The following is a 17,286-nucleotide window of genomic DNA, read 5'->3' as shown; positions in this document are numbered from 1 at the left end:
AGTATTTGGTACTGCAGTCAGTGAGAGAGGAATTTTTTATCCCTTGACCAAAACATCTGAATTGCTCTAGGAAAGACTGTCAGTGCATAAAGCATTACAAAGAGCAGAAAGTAAGAAAGTCTTAGATATATTCTCAAAATAACTTGAACTTCAGACACCTACTATAGTCACTACCCCTGGTGAAAATCCATTTTGCTAACCTCAGCTATCCCAAAATTATGAGCAAGTCTTCAAAAAGTGATGAGATTGAAAAAATGGTAAGACTGTAAGAAAAACATAATTGAATACTGAGGTCATGGAAGTTGGCATTACTAGTGTTGATGTATTGCTTTCAGTTTGAGGAAGGGCAGGCGAAGTGAAGGAGTACCTGTCCCTGTTGGCCTGATCACCATCTGGTTCAGCTGCTGAGACGAATTCTTCTCTCCAATCAGCTCCTCTGATTTGAAAAAAACATTCAAAACAAGTCATAGTTGAACCATAACATTAAAACTAGTGATGCTGTACTTCTAATCATAAATAAAAATTATTTCCAATAACAGATAAACAGAATAATGTTAATTTGTGTTTGCATATCTATTTATACCTATGAGGGCTTACACTATCTGTTGTTTCTCATAATGACTCAAATTAATGATAGACTCACATTATAAAATGTCACCTAATTCTCTCCATAATAGTAATTTGGTTAGGTTGATATAAGTTACCAAACTAAGCTGTCCATACAATCCAAATATAGAGTACTAAAATTTTGCTTATTTGAAACAAAGAGACAATAAAACACCAACAATTCACAGAAACAGAGAATACAGGCAATGAGTACACAAATGTATTTTACATCTTACCATCTGTATAATAATTTGATGGATCCCAGATGCTGCAGAAAACTAAGGCAAGAGCATAACTATGCAATTTATTTGAAACAGATAAATATTATTTAAATTTATGCCTGTAATAACAATGTGATGGACAGGGTATGACTTTCAGACTGAGTTTACTACATACACCAGAAACCATAGTCCTGTCAGTAAGCTGCCTGTCTGGTCAAAAATGAAAGGTACTCTAATATTTACTGTGACAAAGTATGACTCCCAGATAGCCTACAAGAAAAAAAACCACCTTTTTTCTTCCAAAATATATCAAGTATAAAGAGTCCTGAAGGAGGAGCTGAACTCCTGTGTTCACTCAGGACACTCTGAGAACTTTCACAGAGTAATCTTCACGTTGGAGCTATGGAAACAAATAAAATCCATAAACGACTTCAGACCTGACAGAACTATATGCCACAGCAAAAGGTATAAGGAAAGTCGGTCAAAGATTCATTCACATTGAAAGCCTAAGCTAGCAGCAATAAGGCAGGGCATAGTAAACAGGGGCACACGGAGAGTGGGAATGGGGAAGAACGAACATCAGACCTGTGAGAAGGGAAAGGTTCCAGATTTTCTCAAGGTGACAAAACTTGGAGAGAGACACCTTTTCTCTGCCATCTTCTCTGGTTACAGCATGAGAGGAAGTTACAGAAAGACAAGGCTTTTCTAATATTCTGTGTTTACATGAAGTCATTTGTGATGCAATCTCTTTGCCTGTAGAACGCCCTGCTACTTGCAAAGTCCAGCAGTTTTATCAGGAAGCGGGAAAGGAAAGGGAAAGAGAAAAAGAGATTTTGTGCTACATCTCTGCACACAGTCCATTGCTTTATTTTTTAAAGAGTTCAGAAGAAAAGCATACAGCTGGGGGAAATCTTGTTAAGTCTGTCTTACCTTTTGTTTCATGTAGCTATAAAAATGAGAGGTCTTTTCTCCTTTAGCCTATCTTACTAAATTAAATAATATCATACGACAATAAATCTAATACTACGTCTCATTTAGGACTCCCCCAGTGGAACAACATGCTTTTAGCTGTGTTTCCAAGCAGATACCTGCAGAGTTGTCATTTCCTCAAGTGCAGCTCACAGATGTTCTCAAACTAGCTTCAATCCATTGCATCACATTTGGCATTGGGACAGTGGAAGAAGTCATCACTCCCAGCCTCCCACTTGCTCCTCTGCCAGGTTTACCATAATCCTCCCAACCAGGATGAGACTGAATGGGACATGCATTGAACCACTGGAGTCCAGGGCTTATTAACTGAAAATCACAAATTACATTGATAAGTCAAAAAGCAAATCGCAGACACAGGAGTTGCTACACGTCACATTCAGATTTCCTGTCTGAAGGTGTATCTGGAAGAAATTCCCTACTGCTGGAAACCACTGCAACCACCACTGCAAAGCTACCACCTTGAAAACCAGCAGCTCAGGTAGAGTGCTCTTCATGTGGCTGAAGAGATGAAGAACTCAAACGCAGCCCTCAGGCCTCCCTGAGATGCTGGATAAGTACCCAAGCAGCTGGCACACACCAAGCTCTGCTCCATCACCACTGTATTGCTTGCACTGCTACGGAGTTTGACTAGTTTAAAGAAGCACTGAAATATAGGAACATTACAGCACGACAGACAGAAAACTTAAAAACACAGAGGACATACAAAGTGTAGGTCTCATTAAAAAAGGAGGGTGGAGGTTACCTATGTCACACAGGAAGCACCAGAAATTCAAGTGACCCATAAACACACAGTCACTTGTCATCATGGTTCTCTGGGGATGGAAAGAGTTAAGGTGATCCTTGGCAATTTTCCACTAATTGTCCAAGCATCAACTGTTACTTCTGTGCAAAACAATGCAAATCTCCCCTTGCAGTGATGCCCAGAGATCAAAATCCCGCATTAACCTCTGCGTACTTTCCCAAGAGCTGTTCAAACTGTGAGTGACCAATAAAAAAGAAAAAAGAAGTAGGAAATGTAGGAGTGAAAATGTAGAGAACTTTAAAAGATAAATTCAATTGACATATAAAAATTAAAAACTAATGGAAATGCCAGTGATCACTCATCATTACTGCATTTTCTAGTTTGCAGGATTTGTTACAAAGTCTCTAGGTAGTTGCAGAATTCACCTTCAAAACCTATAATTTGTAGCCTGCACATATAAGCTAAAGTATATACACGTATGTTTATGTATATATTTATAAGGTAATCTGGGTTGAGAATTTAAGTCAAACTTGATACAAAAAAATATAGGAATTCTTCCATAATCCAGGACTCAATGACTCTTCCATTTTTTATGATTGTCATTTTAGCTGGGAAACTCCTATCATCGATTCTTGTCTTAATTAATCAGACAGGTTCATTAGTTATTTCACTTTGTTCCAATAAGTACTCTACATAATTTCAAAAAACAAACCATTTTAAAAGCAAAGCCTTTCTAGACCTAGACCCACCTGCAGACTCACTCTGAAGCTGTCACAGGCGATTCTCTGCCACAAGGTCCGAAACCTCATTCACAGTGGTTACCGCATCAGCAGGATTACACATATTTGTTATGTTATATACATGGTTAAGTCTTTTGTAGAATGTACAAATCCAACATTAAACCTTCCATGAGAAGTGAAGAAAAAAGACCTCTTCTCAGGTGAGAAAGACAAAATAGATGGATTAGCTAAAAGGATTAGTGGCAGTCTATAATATATCCTACTAGCCTAGTTTAAACACTTATTCATGCTACCTTTCTTCAAAAAAAAACTCTTTCCAGAAATGATTAATTTTGAGGCTATGTATAAAGTCTTCAATGGAGAGGAAAATATTTGCGTATCATGCTCCACTTTTACTGGAATTCTAGCCATGAAATATAAGACCTGCTTTAATTCAGCCAGTGCACAGACACTAACCTTACAGAGAGTGATTAAACTGGCAGTTTAAGAATACAGTGTGGGGCTTTGACAGTTTTCTTTATATCGTGGCATTTAGTTTAGTTCCGTATATATGTAATTTTAAGGAGCTTTATTGTTGCAGAGTTGGATCTAGAATATAAAGCAGTGGTGGCTTTTATGAGCCTGTCTGGGCTATCTAAACAAAAAAATCCTTGTAGTAGGCAAGTTTAAGGCACTACTACTCACAAATTTTAATGAATAGGCCAGCATGCCTATGTAACAGTCCTGTGCTGAATGGACTCATAAGTGTTTTAATGTGTTACCACTGGCTAAATTCTGAGGAAAGATGGAGCGGTTGAGACATGTGCTTTAGATCAGGATGATGTGCATTTTCTTCTCAGATCTACAGTAGCTTGTTCTGGCCACAGTATTTGTGTGTAGAATACAGAGGACCGGGAAATGGGAAACCAAGATGACCAAAAATCTAACTATACCTAGAGACTGTATTTCACAGTCATTTTTGCCTTTTTTTTCCATACTCTTAAATTCTAACCAAGCAATAACCGATAAAAATGTTCTTTTTGGGTGCTGCAGTCAAATGATCTCAAATGAAAACTAATGTCCGTACACTATGTCCCATTCATCTGTCTCTTTCAAGTGCCAGGTCATCTCTTGGTCTTTAGGGTTCTTTCAACAGTAAAGCTCCAGCAAATCAAATAAGTTAAAATCCCATTATTGTTTGTTTCACAGGGTTTTTAAAAGTACATAAGGACATATTTCTAGCATCTACAAAAACACTGTTTGAGATATATCCATGAAATTAGATACCTATGAAATGCTGACCCCCAACTTAAACATCTACTATTTCGTAAGAGAAAAACAGTGTTTTACGCCTTCCTGAGCACCTCACTGTTTCATTCCTTCCCCTGCTCTCCCTCCCCCTTCCCTAAAATGCTACCTCACCTATCACACATCTGGTTCTGGACTACTAAACCTGTGTGTATGCACACACATTTTCATTATTCATAAAGGAATGATTTTCTTTATATGAACAGGCCTGAGAATAATAAGTGTCTCTCACAATTGACCTCGTGTCCTAACTGTTGTGGTTTTTAGAGCATGGTCCCCAGCCAAACTCAGAGATCATTTTGTAATTTTATGAGTCTAATGCTTTTTTCTTCTTGTCTGCAGCTGACATGTTCTCTCGAGCTATGGAAAATGCTGTATGTAGGTAAACCTGAGAAGAAAATAGGTCAAGTGCCAATGTTTTTTAAAGGAATAGGAAAGAAGCACTCTGTCAGGATTTCCATGAAAAAAAAAAAATCCAAACATATAAAAAAAATCTTGGTCTGTTTTTGTTCAGATTTCTCTGATTCTAATCCTATACCAAAATATGCAAACTCTGCTTTATTTCCCTTTGATCTGGGCCAAACCTATTTCAAGAACACATTTAACTCATACCATGTAGACTCCAGGCTCACAGTTGGGTTAATCTGAATGGTCTGTCCTGGTTCCAGCCCACCACAGCAGTCTTTGGAGATGAATGAGTGATCAAGAAACAGGCTGCTGACTGAGGGCTGGAATTCAGAGCCCTGCGCAGTGGTACCACTTGCTGGATATGGCTAGACTATGAGCTCACCTGCCTGGGACAGATACGACCTCTGCAGAAAAGAATTCCCTCTTCATTCACTTCTTCATTCACTGGGACATCTCTTTTCTCTAGGAGGGCCAGCTACTTCTGCCAAACCAGATGCTGTCTGCGAGCAGTCTAAGCATGGCTTTTCCATGACCAAGAGCAGCACAGTTTTGACAATCCACATCCCCAGCTACAAGGGGAAGTGGGCCAGAAGGAGCTACCAAGGCAGACATTGCCAGCCTGCTGTGGGACTCAGCTGCACACCAGACACTGCCCTAGGGTGCAGTGATGGGACCTCTCAGGAGTTAGCATCATCTTGTGCTTGTGAAAGTCTCCTCCGGATCACTCTCCTCATAGCTCAAGAAATACATGTTTGTGGCCTTGATGATAAGAAGATTTGGCCATGCAGCTCAGAGGATCTGGAAAGCTGGCCACCCCTGTGCACATCCTATGAAGGTGTGTAAAAAGCCGGTTGTCCCAGAAATGGGCAAGGAGTTTCCTGAACTGGCTGCTAGTGAACTAGCTTGAGTGCGGTTAGCAGGCCAGTTGCAGCATTACTCAACTCAACGTGAGTTCATTTATCCTTTTAAGTCTATTCTTCTTATGCAGTTTCATCTCATCATTAACTGTTTTTGATTGCAAATCTCCTCATTTTCCTCTGAAAGCAAGGTCAGATACACATCTGACAAGTAGCTTATGCTTGCACAATCATAGAAGTAAGCTGTCCTGGTAGGGATCTGAGTAAGTCAGTCAGGCTCAGTATTCTGGGTGAGGGGGTAGGAGAGAGGATACATATCTTAGTAAGCTATCCATTGAACCCTAAGCACTGTGTAAATTAAGTCTACACAGGCCATTCTATCTCTCTGTGCCACTATCTGTCATGTTAATTGTTGGGGGAAGACAAGATAATGTATATGAAAGATGTCAGCAAAACATATTTTTTGCCTGCTATCAAGCGGGAGCAGAGTCTGAGAAAAACTTCAGGTGATACAGACACAGCTCCCTGGACAGACCACTCAAGGTTGCTAGGGAAATTAACTGAAAACAACACAGACATAGGCTCACTAAACTTGTCTTCATTTGGTAATTAGGTTATTTTCTCTCTATAGGAATCTCTCAGGAGATTCCATTCCACTTAAATGTAGCGTGATAAGACATGTTCAGTGATGCTCTGAGAGCAGTCACGTCTGGAATAGCAAGTAACATACACTTCCCTTCCCGGTTTGAGATTTGAGGTGCCTGTGACCTTCACTACAGAGCCATGCTCTGTAGGCAACGAAGGGAGGAACAAGGCTGAGACACAGTGAATTTTCCTGAACAACAGAAGGAGATGAGCTCTGGCACCACTGAGAATTACATAGCTGATTTTGCTGAAAGCCAGGTATGAAGAAAAGTAACTTTCTAGGCAGTTATGACAGAGGAAAAAGAAACATTAATGGCAATCACTAGTCCTTCCTCACATGAACTTTCTAACAGCTCAACTGGCTCTGATTATAAGTGACAGAGTCCAAACAGCTGCAGAGGGATTGACCCTGCTCTTCTGGAAAAGACACTTAGCTCACAAGGTGTGGAGTAATGCCCTGTAATGCCCCACCACTGCCACCACTTCTGATGCTTACAAACTATTTCCCTGTGATTGATTTTCTGGAGCTCAGACTGGCTCTGTTCACGTTCCTCGAAACTGCGTCACTGGAAGCTGACCTCTAGATCCATTACAGACTGCAGCTTCTGTCACTGGTGGCAATCAATACCCGGGAAAAGCTGATTTAGGGGAAAACTTTATTCGTTATCGTTTATAAATGAATACATTGAATGCAGAATACAGCAGCTCTAGTCAGTCAGGTAATACAGCTACCTTCCTTCTTCCTCCTCCTTCCCTTCCAAATCAGCCTTTTATTTGCAATGGACTTTTCCACAACTGTAACGTAGAGGAAGGGTCGTGAAATGGCACATGTAATTACTGTTATACTTATCTGGATACACAACCCTGTTGCAGAAGACAGAATAGACCCAGACTTAGGAAGAGGAGGAATGAAAAGTGGGTTTATTTCCCTTTGTCTCTATGAAAGCGCATATTAGACCCAACCTATGCTAGAAGAGGAATTTCAGGTGCATAACAGGGTTTCTGACACTGAATCTGACACTGAAAGGTACTCCAGGGCATTATAAAGATACTCGAGAAGATGATGTTAAGAAGAGGAGATAACCGCGGTACAAACTGATTCTTAGTCAATAAGAAGTGAAAGCACGCCCACTAGATACCTTGCCCAAGACATCACTAAGTGGGGAGAAAGACGTTGATGGTGAAGGCAAAACAAAGAGGAGAAGACATCTGCCTAATAATTCTGGCCCTCCTGGAAACAGAAATTAATTTAATTTAGTTAAGCGAATCATACTTCTGCTGAGGGGACATCTGCTGACAGGCCAGTTGCAGACAGAGTGAAAGGTACACCAAGTTAAATAGGAAACTTGACCAGAATAAGGAATCAAAAAGCCAACACCACTGCATTCAGGTCATTGGCTAAAATCAACAACAAAAGGAATCACAAAAGCCAAAGGCACAAGCAGCAGTGGTTTATATATACCTTGCAGGGGTGACCTACAGGACAGCAGTGGAGAAAATCAAAAACAAGTACAAAGCAGTGACAGACAGCCAACGTAACCCAGTCTGAGCCACTACCAGGATGAACCAGAAAAAGCCTCAGCCATCTGCTGATGTATCACAAGAAAATCATGAGAGAGGTTAAATGCCTAAATACCAAACAGAACGGAGGTAGCAGCTACAAGATAAAAACAAGATGTCACTCTTACCATATCCCAGGCAAATTTACTCATATTGCAAGTTAATTTGTTTAAAAGAAACCTGTATCAATTAATCCTACATCCCTCAGTATGGTTAGTTATAGAGGATACTTCCAGCAGGCAGTATCTGGTAGCCTAGGTTAACTACAAGCTCTTCCAAACAGAGGCCATGGTAGGCAATCCAATCCATATGCACCCTTAACTAACTCAAATTTTCTTTCCACCCTGCTGAACATTCAACATGTACTGAATTTAAGTTCTGCAATAAATCAAGGCAATTAAAAATATTTAACAGTTGCGTTTACATGAGAACAAGAATTTTGAGATAATTATGCTGAAAGTTGGAAGTGGAACCAAGCAATCTGTCTAATTAACTTTAAACTTACTCCTGCTTTTTGGAATCAGATTGGAAAGGATTTGAAGGATTTGAATTTCAGAAAGTGTTGCTCAAATACTTAAGGTTTAACACCAGTCTGAAAGTTCAATATGTGTCACAAACCACTGTAATAATAATGACGGCGATAATAAAACTTTGATAGCAGCCATCTGCCCATTCCAGACAGTTGAATCATTTCCAGTGCTCCCCAAGAGCCAGCACTGACATAGATTTTTATACACTATATCACAGACAGTATATGCAGGGTCTGCAGTCGAGACCTTTCTGTAATGACGTCAAAGAGGTTGTACAGCCAGCTTTTAAAATTGCTGCAGGCTTGTCCTAATGACACTAGGATATAACAAATGAGGAAAGGAAGATATGTATATCAATGTTACAATAACAAGCAAGGACAGCACACTTAGCTCTGGAGGCAGCACTTAGGTTATCCTCTGTAGAGCTGCTTTCCAAAGTTTGCGTCAGTGGAGGGGGCGGGGTGTGAATTCCATGATGAAGGGGCATAACTCAGCTGGAGGACTTTTTAGTGTGAAGTCTGGAAAAAAGTAAAGAAAATGGCATTGGAATTGTTAAGATAGAACTTAAACAAGAAACTATAAAGAGAAGAGACTTTAGCAAGATGTTTCAGTTGTCAGCTTGCAGAGATAAGAGTCAAGTATACTGTTAAGAACAGTCTATAAGACACAGCTAAGGAGTTTTTGCAAAAGCAAACTAAAAATCTCAAAATAAAATAATTGAACAAAATATTCAAAGAGCACTCATAGGCTGCTGGCAGAGATGCACGAGTCAGTCTGTTTCAGCCCTGGTAATAACCTACATACCGCCACATCTGTGGGTGACCACATCTGAGCTGGAGCTTTGCTGGTACATAAAAGAGGGATGCAATAGCCAGCTTTTTCCCTAGCATCCCCTAGAAGCCTAAAAGCTGCATCTCTCCTCTGATGCACCTGGATCTGTCAGCCCTCTGGATAAGCTGGGAAGCTCACATTAGGTATTTATAAAAAGGGATGCAAGAAGGCCCGTTTCTTAGCAGAGGGCAGAGAAACAGCAGTGTGTGAGTCCAGTTGCAGGTTTTATAGGAGTTAATTTAAACCAGGACAGTCTTTAGGAGGCTTTGATGGACAATTCTGTGTTTTTAAAGTCCAAACTAATAAGTGGTTGACAGACTTCTGACAATAAGCATATCTGTATGCTATGATGAGTGAAAAAAAACAGGCAAACATATTGGATCTTTACCAGTACTTGTAAAATAAAGTGTAGATGAGTTCCTAGTGCAAGCGGGTGCTCTGTTCATTGCATGAAATATAGTTCATGGAACGTTGCCATTTACACTCAGTAAATACTCATATTCATGTAAATGAGACTACTACTATCTGTATGAAATATGTTAATAAATCTCTGTTATTTTCTTTACCTCTAAAATATCCTGTGATTTAGCTATTCATGTTAAATAGCATAATGTGAACATTCATAGTTTCTTTATGTCCTTATTTAATTTTCCCTTTATATTTTCACTCTGCTTGTACTTGCAGTACTCCAGATGTATCTCTCAGAATAGGTACACAGTTCAGCATAATTAAACCTATCCATAATTATCAAAATTAAAAAGCTAAAGTTTTATTCCCTGTACCTTTACTTTTGCCTTATTTTCTGGAAACCATTCAAAAGACCACCAATGAAAAACACCATTTAAGAGTTAAGTTTGGTAATGTTTTCAATCCTTGCTTGTAACTGTATCTAACTGTATCATAAAAACACACTTTTAAAAGTATTTTTACTTATTGTGGATTGTTAGTCTTGAAAGGAGCATTCTGGAGATATTTAAAGCTTCTGAGTCTTTAGCTCTGAGGAATGAAGAATAGAGGCATTACCATATTTGAAGGTATCAAGTGTCTCCAGGTACTATATTTCAGTGTACGATGCATAAAGACAGAAGTTTCAGAGAGACAGGAAACTGCGAATACTTCCCTGAGATGAATTTAAGGGGGAACAAAAAAAAATCTGTCTTTTGGGGAAATTGTAACAGTGCAGATTGGCAGGGTGCAGTGTGGGCTGGCAGGGCCCCCATCCCCTGGGGGCCATGGGCTGCAGGGGATCCCTGGGCCAGCAGGGCAGCCAGAGGCACCGGGGCAGATGGTTCTGAAATGGGGTCTTGGGCTGTGGGCAGGGCGGAGGGACCCCCGGCGGGTCTGCGGGGGCAGTCAGGCCCCCCAGGGCCCTGATACAAATACTTAAATTCTCTTTCACTTTGATTTTAGGGAAGCCAGATTTGACACCAGTTACACTGCAGAGATGTTATTCTACCAAAGGATACAATCTGTGCTAAATAAAGCATGCATCCTCACAGCACTGTGCAAGCATTAACAAATACCTAAGCCGAGTTAGATTGCAGCGTGGTATACTTTGTGAAACTTAGGCAGACTGCTCACCTGCCATTTCTGTGGTTTGATCTGCATTCTTCCCTGCTGGTGTCTCTACAGCACTCTTGCATGATTGCCCTGTAGACTTTTCAATTTTACTTCTTTATCATCCAAAATAATCATGGTTAGATTTGTTACTTTTAATCAAGTGTTGTGATCACCTCTGATTTGCTGCAGCATAACAACTACATTACGTGATGGAAGGGTAATGTAAAAAGACCTGCAAAAATCAGAAAAGAAAGAAACAAACCCAAAGGCACAACTTTCGCAGGATCAAACTTCTGCAGGTGTTTTCCTGTCTCCCTCTGGTTTAGTTATTACCAGCTGTTCTTCATCTATAAACTTATCTCATTTGAACACTTAGCCATACTGGTGGCAGTGTTGCATGGTAGAAGACAAGTAGCAAAATGTCTTCCTTACCTTGTGCTTTTTCCCTGTTTTGCCTGGTTTTAGTCATATGATATGCTAAAATAATTAACTCAGGAAAGCCTTAAGCCCCCAGAGTCTGTGATTTTTTTGTAAGGCAGTAAACTTAGATTGATTTCTGAGATAAACTAGAGCAATGGCAATTTTTATGGTAAGCAATGATTCTGATGGAAAATAATTTTTAAAATCAAAGAAAGATATAGAAGGAGACAAACGCATACTAAAAATATCAGACTTCAGGGTGAAGATTTGAATTGGTTTTAGTTCTGGTGAAAGATTATGCCAACATAAGAACTATTCCCACAGCTGTGTGGGGAAACGAAGAACAGCTGAGGATCGACAAACATAGTGTGTGCTTGGTGCCACCGCTGTATCAGGCCTGGGGACAGAATCACAGCTGGGCATAACACAGACCAGAAAGTCTCCTGTTACAGCGTTTGTTTTGAACCTCTTGCAACCCTTCGCTGAACTTGATAAAGTGTCAGAAAGGATGAGCAAATGCTTCCATGATGATACTTCTACCAGTTCTCTGAAAAAAAGACTCGCTTGATACTGGTCTCCAAGGACAGAGATAACCCAGCAACTGCAGTGCAAAGGACTTAGCCAGCTGCTTGACTGCTGGACTCAACACTTTACTGTCAAGTTTCCCAGATGTTCACACAATGTGTCTGAAGCTTTTGCTATCCCACTGCCAGACTTTTTTTCTCAAAGAAAAGAGAGAAAGGAACTGAAGGGATTAGGAATTCTGAACGGAGGAAACATCAGAGCAGGAATATAAATACAGAAAGTGAATGGTGCCTTTGCTGACCTAAGAAACATCAAAAAAACAGTATCACAGGTTTCAACTATTTATTGTAACCTAATATATTGATGTTGCATTCCTACTCCCAATTTGTTCACATGAAATACCCTAGATTCATTGCATAGAAGCCAAAGACTGTCCTGTGGGATGTAACAGGCTGGAAATAGAGGATATATAAGAATTTCAAAATTATGGGGGGGCGGGGCCAGGAAGGAAAAAAAAAAAGAAAAATCTGATCTTTGGGATACCCCAAACTAAGACTTGTAAAGTTTATGCATTACTCAAAGGTCAATTTTTCCATGTTAGAGAGAATGATTTGGATATTTGACTACTCAGATCTTTGAACACTCACTGTTCATATGGACACAGACTGTTCATATGGATCAGGGGTTGACTTAACCCTTAAATCCAAAGCCTACTAAAAAAGAAAGTGAAAAAGCAGCTACAAGACTTTCAACTTTACAGCAGTGAACTGGGCTATGCAAGTGTTAGTTCAGGGATACCTTGAGAAATATCTACAAATTTTTACTGAATTTGAATCAAGATGTAATTTTTGTACCTAAAAGCTCTCTCTTATCATAATTTTCATGAATATTCATGCGATCAGGGTTCTTTTCTTTTTCTGCCCATTTAAGATTCTGATTTCTCTGCTAGGATGCTGCCTGCTAGGACGAATTCCATAAAAAAAAAAGAATTCTAAAAACATGGGTAATGTATAGGGATGGGATTGCTCAGATGACCTTATTCAGCACATGTCAATATGAGATAAGCAAATATTTTTATGTTCAAATTTTTACTATGTCCAGAAAAGCATATTTTCATAAATAATACCTGATGAAAAGTGTAGCTTATTTCCCAATTTCAGGAACTCATTTATCATCTTCTGCTATCCAGAAAAGTAATAAATAAGAAAAAATAAATTCCTATCAGATGGAGTAATGACAGTTCTAAGACAATCATTTACTCAGGAACTTATATAGCTCTTTTTACACGTTGCAGCATTTTTCCACTTAAAACAACAGTCAAACCTCTCTTTTTGTTCACAGATTTTCAATAAACAACTTTTTTTTTCAGTTCAGTGTCAACACCACATAACTGGCACAACTTAGTTTTCATGCTGAACCCATAATAACAGGAATGATTCTAGTTTCATAATTTCTGTTTTTTTCATGTCCCGCTTTCTTCTCACTCCCCTGATCATCCATAAATTACTGCTGCTTTATTTTGCTATTTTCCATGAAAGTCATTGATTTAAAAGATATTAAATCAGATTTAAAAAAAATAAATTTCAGATTAAAGAATCTTCTGACATACAAAATGCAAGACAGAATTCAACTCATGCAAACAAAAACAAGCTACTTAAAACTTAATTGCACTAAAGTAACCTTGTTTTAGTGGGCTGAAGAATCCCACAAAGGGAAAAGACAACAAAGGTCACCTAATATACTTTTGCAAAACTTGCTCCAGCCTGTAGAGCCATATCATATTGTGCTATTAATTGGACACAAATTTTTGCACAGTAGAATGCATGAGCTATTCGTTTTACCAGGAAGCTCTTCTGTTCATTGCCATTTAATGGACCATTTCCAAAAGCAAGACAAAAAGTCTTTGTGTGCCTAAAGGTACAAGATTCATACCTTCCTTCTTTTATGATTTACCTTCACAGTTCTAAAATACATTATCAACTGAGTCCATTCAGTAGCACCATTTAGGCTTTAAAAGTCCTCATGAAGTATAATTATCTAGCTTTACATATGAATAACTTCAAATGTAAGCCTATGTTAATCCTATCTAATGTTAACAGTTTCAGTCTTAGTCCTCTAGGCCCCTTTAATGCCCAAGAAAATATAATAAGCTTGTCCAGGGAAGAATTCATTCAAAAGTGAGATCAATGGCTGAGAAAGGACGAATGATCCTCTGGAGATTCCCCTCGCTACAGTGTCATCTTAGACATCTAGCTTGAACTAGACACCTTTAGCTCCTAGACAGCTGAATCTAGATGAAATTAACTACATCCACAGTGTGGCTGGAGCACAGAAGGAAAAATACTACAGCATCTAATTTTAGGCACCTGACCTGAGGTAGTCATAGTGTCAGTGGAGCCTCCCACAAGCTTAGTTCTCAGTATTAGCACTGGAGGCTTCACTGTCTATGTAGATGTCACTAAATTCAGACAGTATCTTACACAACTATGACAATATGATGTCTCTTAATTAAGAGTTTTCTCTACATCACCAAAACCCAGAGCAGATCATATGTTGACACCTTCCAGAGGACGCTTCTTGCCAAGATATAGTGCTTTGCAATAGCAGCTCCCAAAAGGCTCAGCTGAACACCTATCTGACTCCTAGGATGTACAGGGATATTTTCAGTTGCAGTGTTAAAAAGAAAATGAGTGAATTCCAAAAAAGGGTTCCATTCCCAGTTTCAAAATTTTTAACAAAGCTACAAAAAAGGGACATCGTCTATCAACACCATCGTCATCATCACCATAAGCTGCTGTAGGATAATGGAGAAAAAAATATTGCCAGAACAGGTTATCCTGAGAACTTCTGCCAATACACTGGATATATATGCCAACATTTCACAGGGGTAACTACATGACTCTCATCTTGAGTTGAAAAAGTGAACAGGAAGGAGGAAACACTGGCTGAGTTCTGCAGAGAAGACACAGAGGCTGTCCTTGCCATTCAAACTGCACGTCAACAGGGCCGCACTGCTTTGAAAAAGGCACGCAATGTAACAAGATGTGCAATCAGAGCAAAAGCACAATGACATTCTGTCTTTCCAGACTATTTAGGTCCAGCAGCAGTTGTCCGGTGCTGGGCACCATACTTCAAGAAAGAAGTGGGCCAAGTGAAGAGCCTCTGGACAAAACACCAAACATGAACATAAGCAAAGAAAACATAACACGTGAGAGAAAGCTGAAGAAATTGGGGTTGCTCCACCTAAAATAGAAAAAAAAACCAACAAAAAAAACAACTGAGAGAAGACATGACAAAAATCTTCAGTTATAGAAAAAGCTGTAAAAAGAAATAGGATTACTTTTTTAATGGCTCTGGTTGATAGGTTTGAATGACAGTGAAAAAAGAAAAAAAATATTGGTAAAAATCATGAAGCAGCATATAACACTATTTGGGGAGTTCCTGTCTTTGGAGGTCTTTTAAAAACAAGTTAGACAATCTTGACAAGAGATGAGAAAAACAGATTGATGAGAAAACTTTCTGTCCACCAGGTCATTTAGATCCCTCTGCTTTTATGATTTTATAATATCTAATAAGAGTATCTGAACTATGAGTAGCACGGGTGGTGGGGTAAGGTCAGCAAAAGATTTTTCCCCACCACCTCTGATGCTACTCACTGAACTGGGCAATGTGACAAAACAGTTTTCTTACATAACCTCCTTTAGGCATTGGTTTGGAGCTGGCAACATTGGGCTGACTGATTGAAACTGCAGCTCCCAGGGCTCATTGGTTAGGGCTATTTTCCAGCATTACGGTACTGGAATATATCATATACCATGAGAATAATTCCTTTTATCTTATCTTATCAAAGTCAATCTGTAACTCATCTTTATCTCTTCACCAGCTATATATAAATAGTTGGTTCTGGAAGTGCTTCAAAAAAAAACTTTGAACATACTGCCCCATATTATGATAAAACCCAGATGCATACCAGCTCCTTCTGAACACCTTTTCTCTTGGGGAAAGAAGAGAGGACCAGAATGGATATACAGCATGCTCCAGATAGCTCTGAGTGATCACTGCATCAGGATCCCAGGGCATGCCATGAAGCACTCCTGAGCTTCAGTGAGGATATATGTCCAGCCTGGTGTAATACATGATATGGGTGGCAGCTTTGACATTTAGAGTGATGTTTCTGAACTCCTACTCTTCTTATCACCTCCAGCGAGTCAATGGCAAAAATGTGCATGCATTCTTTGAATCTTTCTTATGCAAAACTCACTGAGGTACACATGGACTTACCTGTTTTGAGGATTATTTTTATGTTTTCTTTGCTTCATGATTTTTCATATCATTTTGTTTACAAGTTAATGCAAGTATTTACTGGAAATTAAACAAAGAGGAGAAAAAATATGGTATTACACAGTATTAGCAAGACAGTTGTAGCATACATGTTTTACTGTGTACAAAAAAATGTTTACACAGAAATATGCTTCACTGTAGGAAACCCTATATCACTTGCATCAAAATGAAAAAGGGTAAAAAGCTAGTTGTAAATCTAATTCCATTTTCTCCTATAAAGATAAAAAGGTTTCAGGGGGATTCTCTCGTATTGAACTTTCTGACTTTATTATTCCTTTCTTGCTTTCATATGGTCTAAATTCTATAGTCTTTAAAGAAGAAAAACTACTAATTTAGAATTAGAAGCAAAAACATTAATAATTTGCCCCATGTTTGCAAAGGAAATAGGGATCTTCTAATGTTTCATGAGAACTCATAGGCACGTTATGGTGAGGCTACATAAAACAGACTTCCACTATGGCATTACTCAGATGAACAGATTATGTATTAATTGTCAAAACACTTCATAGATGAAGTTTTGTGAGAAGAAAAATAAGATTAAGAGATTTGTTATCTGTATACTCTGTTTTGTGAAAGGCCACAGAGTGATTTTTTTTCTCCCATCATAAGAAATCACTAATATGAAATATCCTTTTTTAAAAGCACATAATTAAATTAGAAAACATTTTAAGTAGTTGCATTCTCTGTTTTTGATTAAGGTGCACTGATGCAATAAAGATAAATTACCGATTTCTGGGGCAGAATTGTCAAGAATGAAACTGAGGGGACTTTCATTCTACAGAGGTAATATTAATTGTTGGCAGTTAATGGCAGAATTATAGGTTAATTTTCTTTTTATATAAAACTTCTTTGAATGAATTGAACCATATGCATTGTGTCATAATGGGAAAAATCAATAAACTCTTAGAGAAATTTCATTTCATTTATGCGCTGAAGTTTGTTGTAAGACCTCATGTTATTCAGCTTAGATACAGCTGCACAGCATTTCATCATTTTGCCTGGGTTTGTTAATCTTATGTCAGG

At 38.8% G+C, this 17,286-nt stretch overlaps 1 long non-coding RNA gene across 1 annotated transcript; it reads right to left on the bottom strand.

Annotated features, from left to right (window-relative positions):
• Positions 1-381: 381 nt before the first annotated feature.
• LOC148054697 (uncharacterized) lies at positions 382-5,629 on the bottom strand. The gene is made up of 3 exons (XR_015706535.1): positions 3,309-5,629; positions 1,916-2,123; positions 382-436 (listed from the first exon to the last, which is right to left on the bottom strand). It is a non-coding gene; the product is annotated as an uncharacterized LOC148054697 (long non-coding RNA).
• Between the last annotated feature and the right edge of the window lie 11,657 nt (positions 5,630-17,286).

Source organism: Nipponia nippon, unplaced genomic scaffold (assembly GCF_047370975.1).
Source record: "Nipponia nippon isolate SJK-2023a ecotype South Korea unplaced genomic scaffold, ASM4737097v1 scaffold_3, whole genome shotgun sequence".
NCBI classification, from domain to species: Eukaryota; Metazoa; Chordata; class Aves; order Pelecaniformes; family Threskiornithidae; genus Nipponia; species Nipponia nippon.
This window is presented reverse-complemented; position numbering and strand designations above follow the sequence as displayed.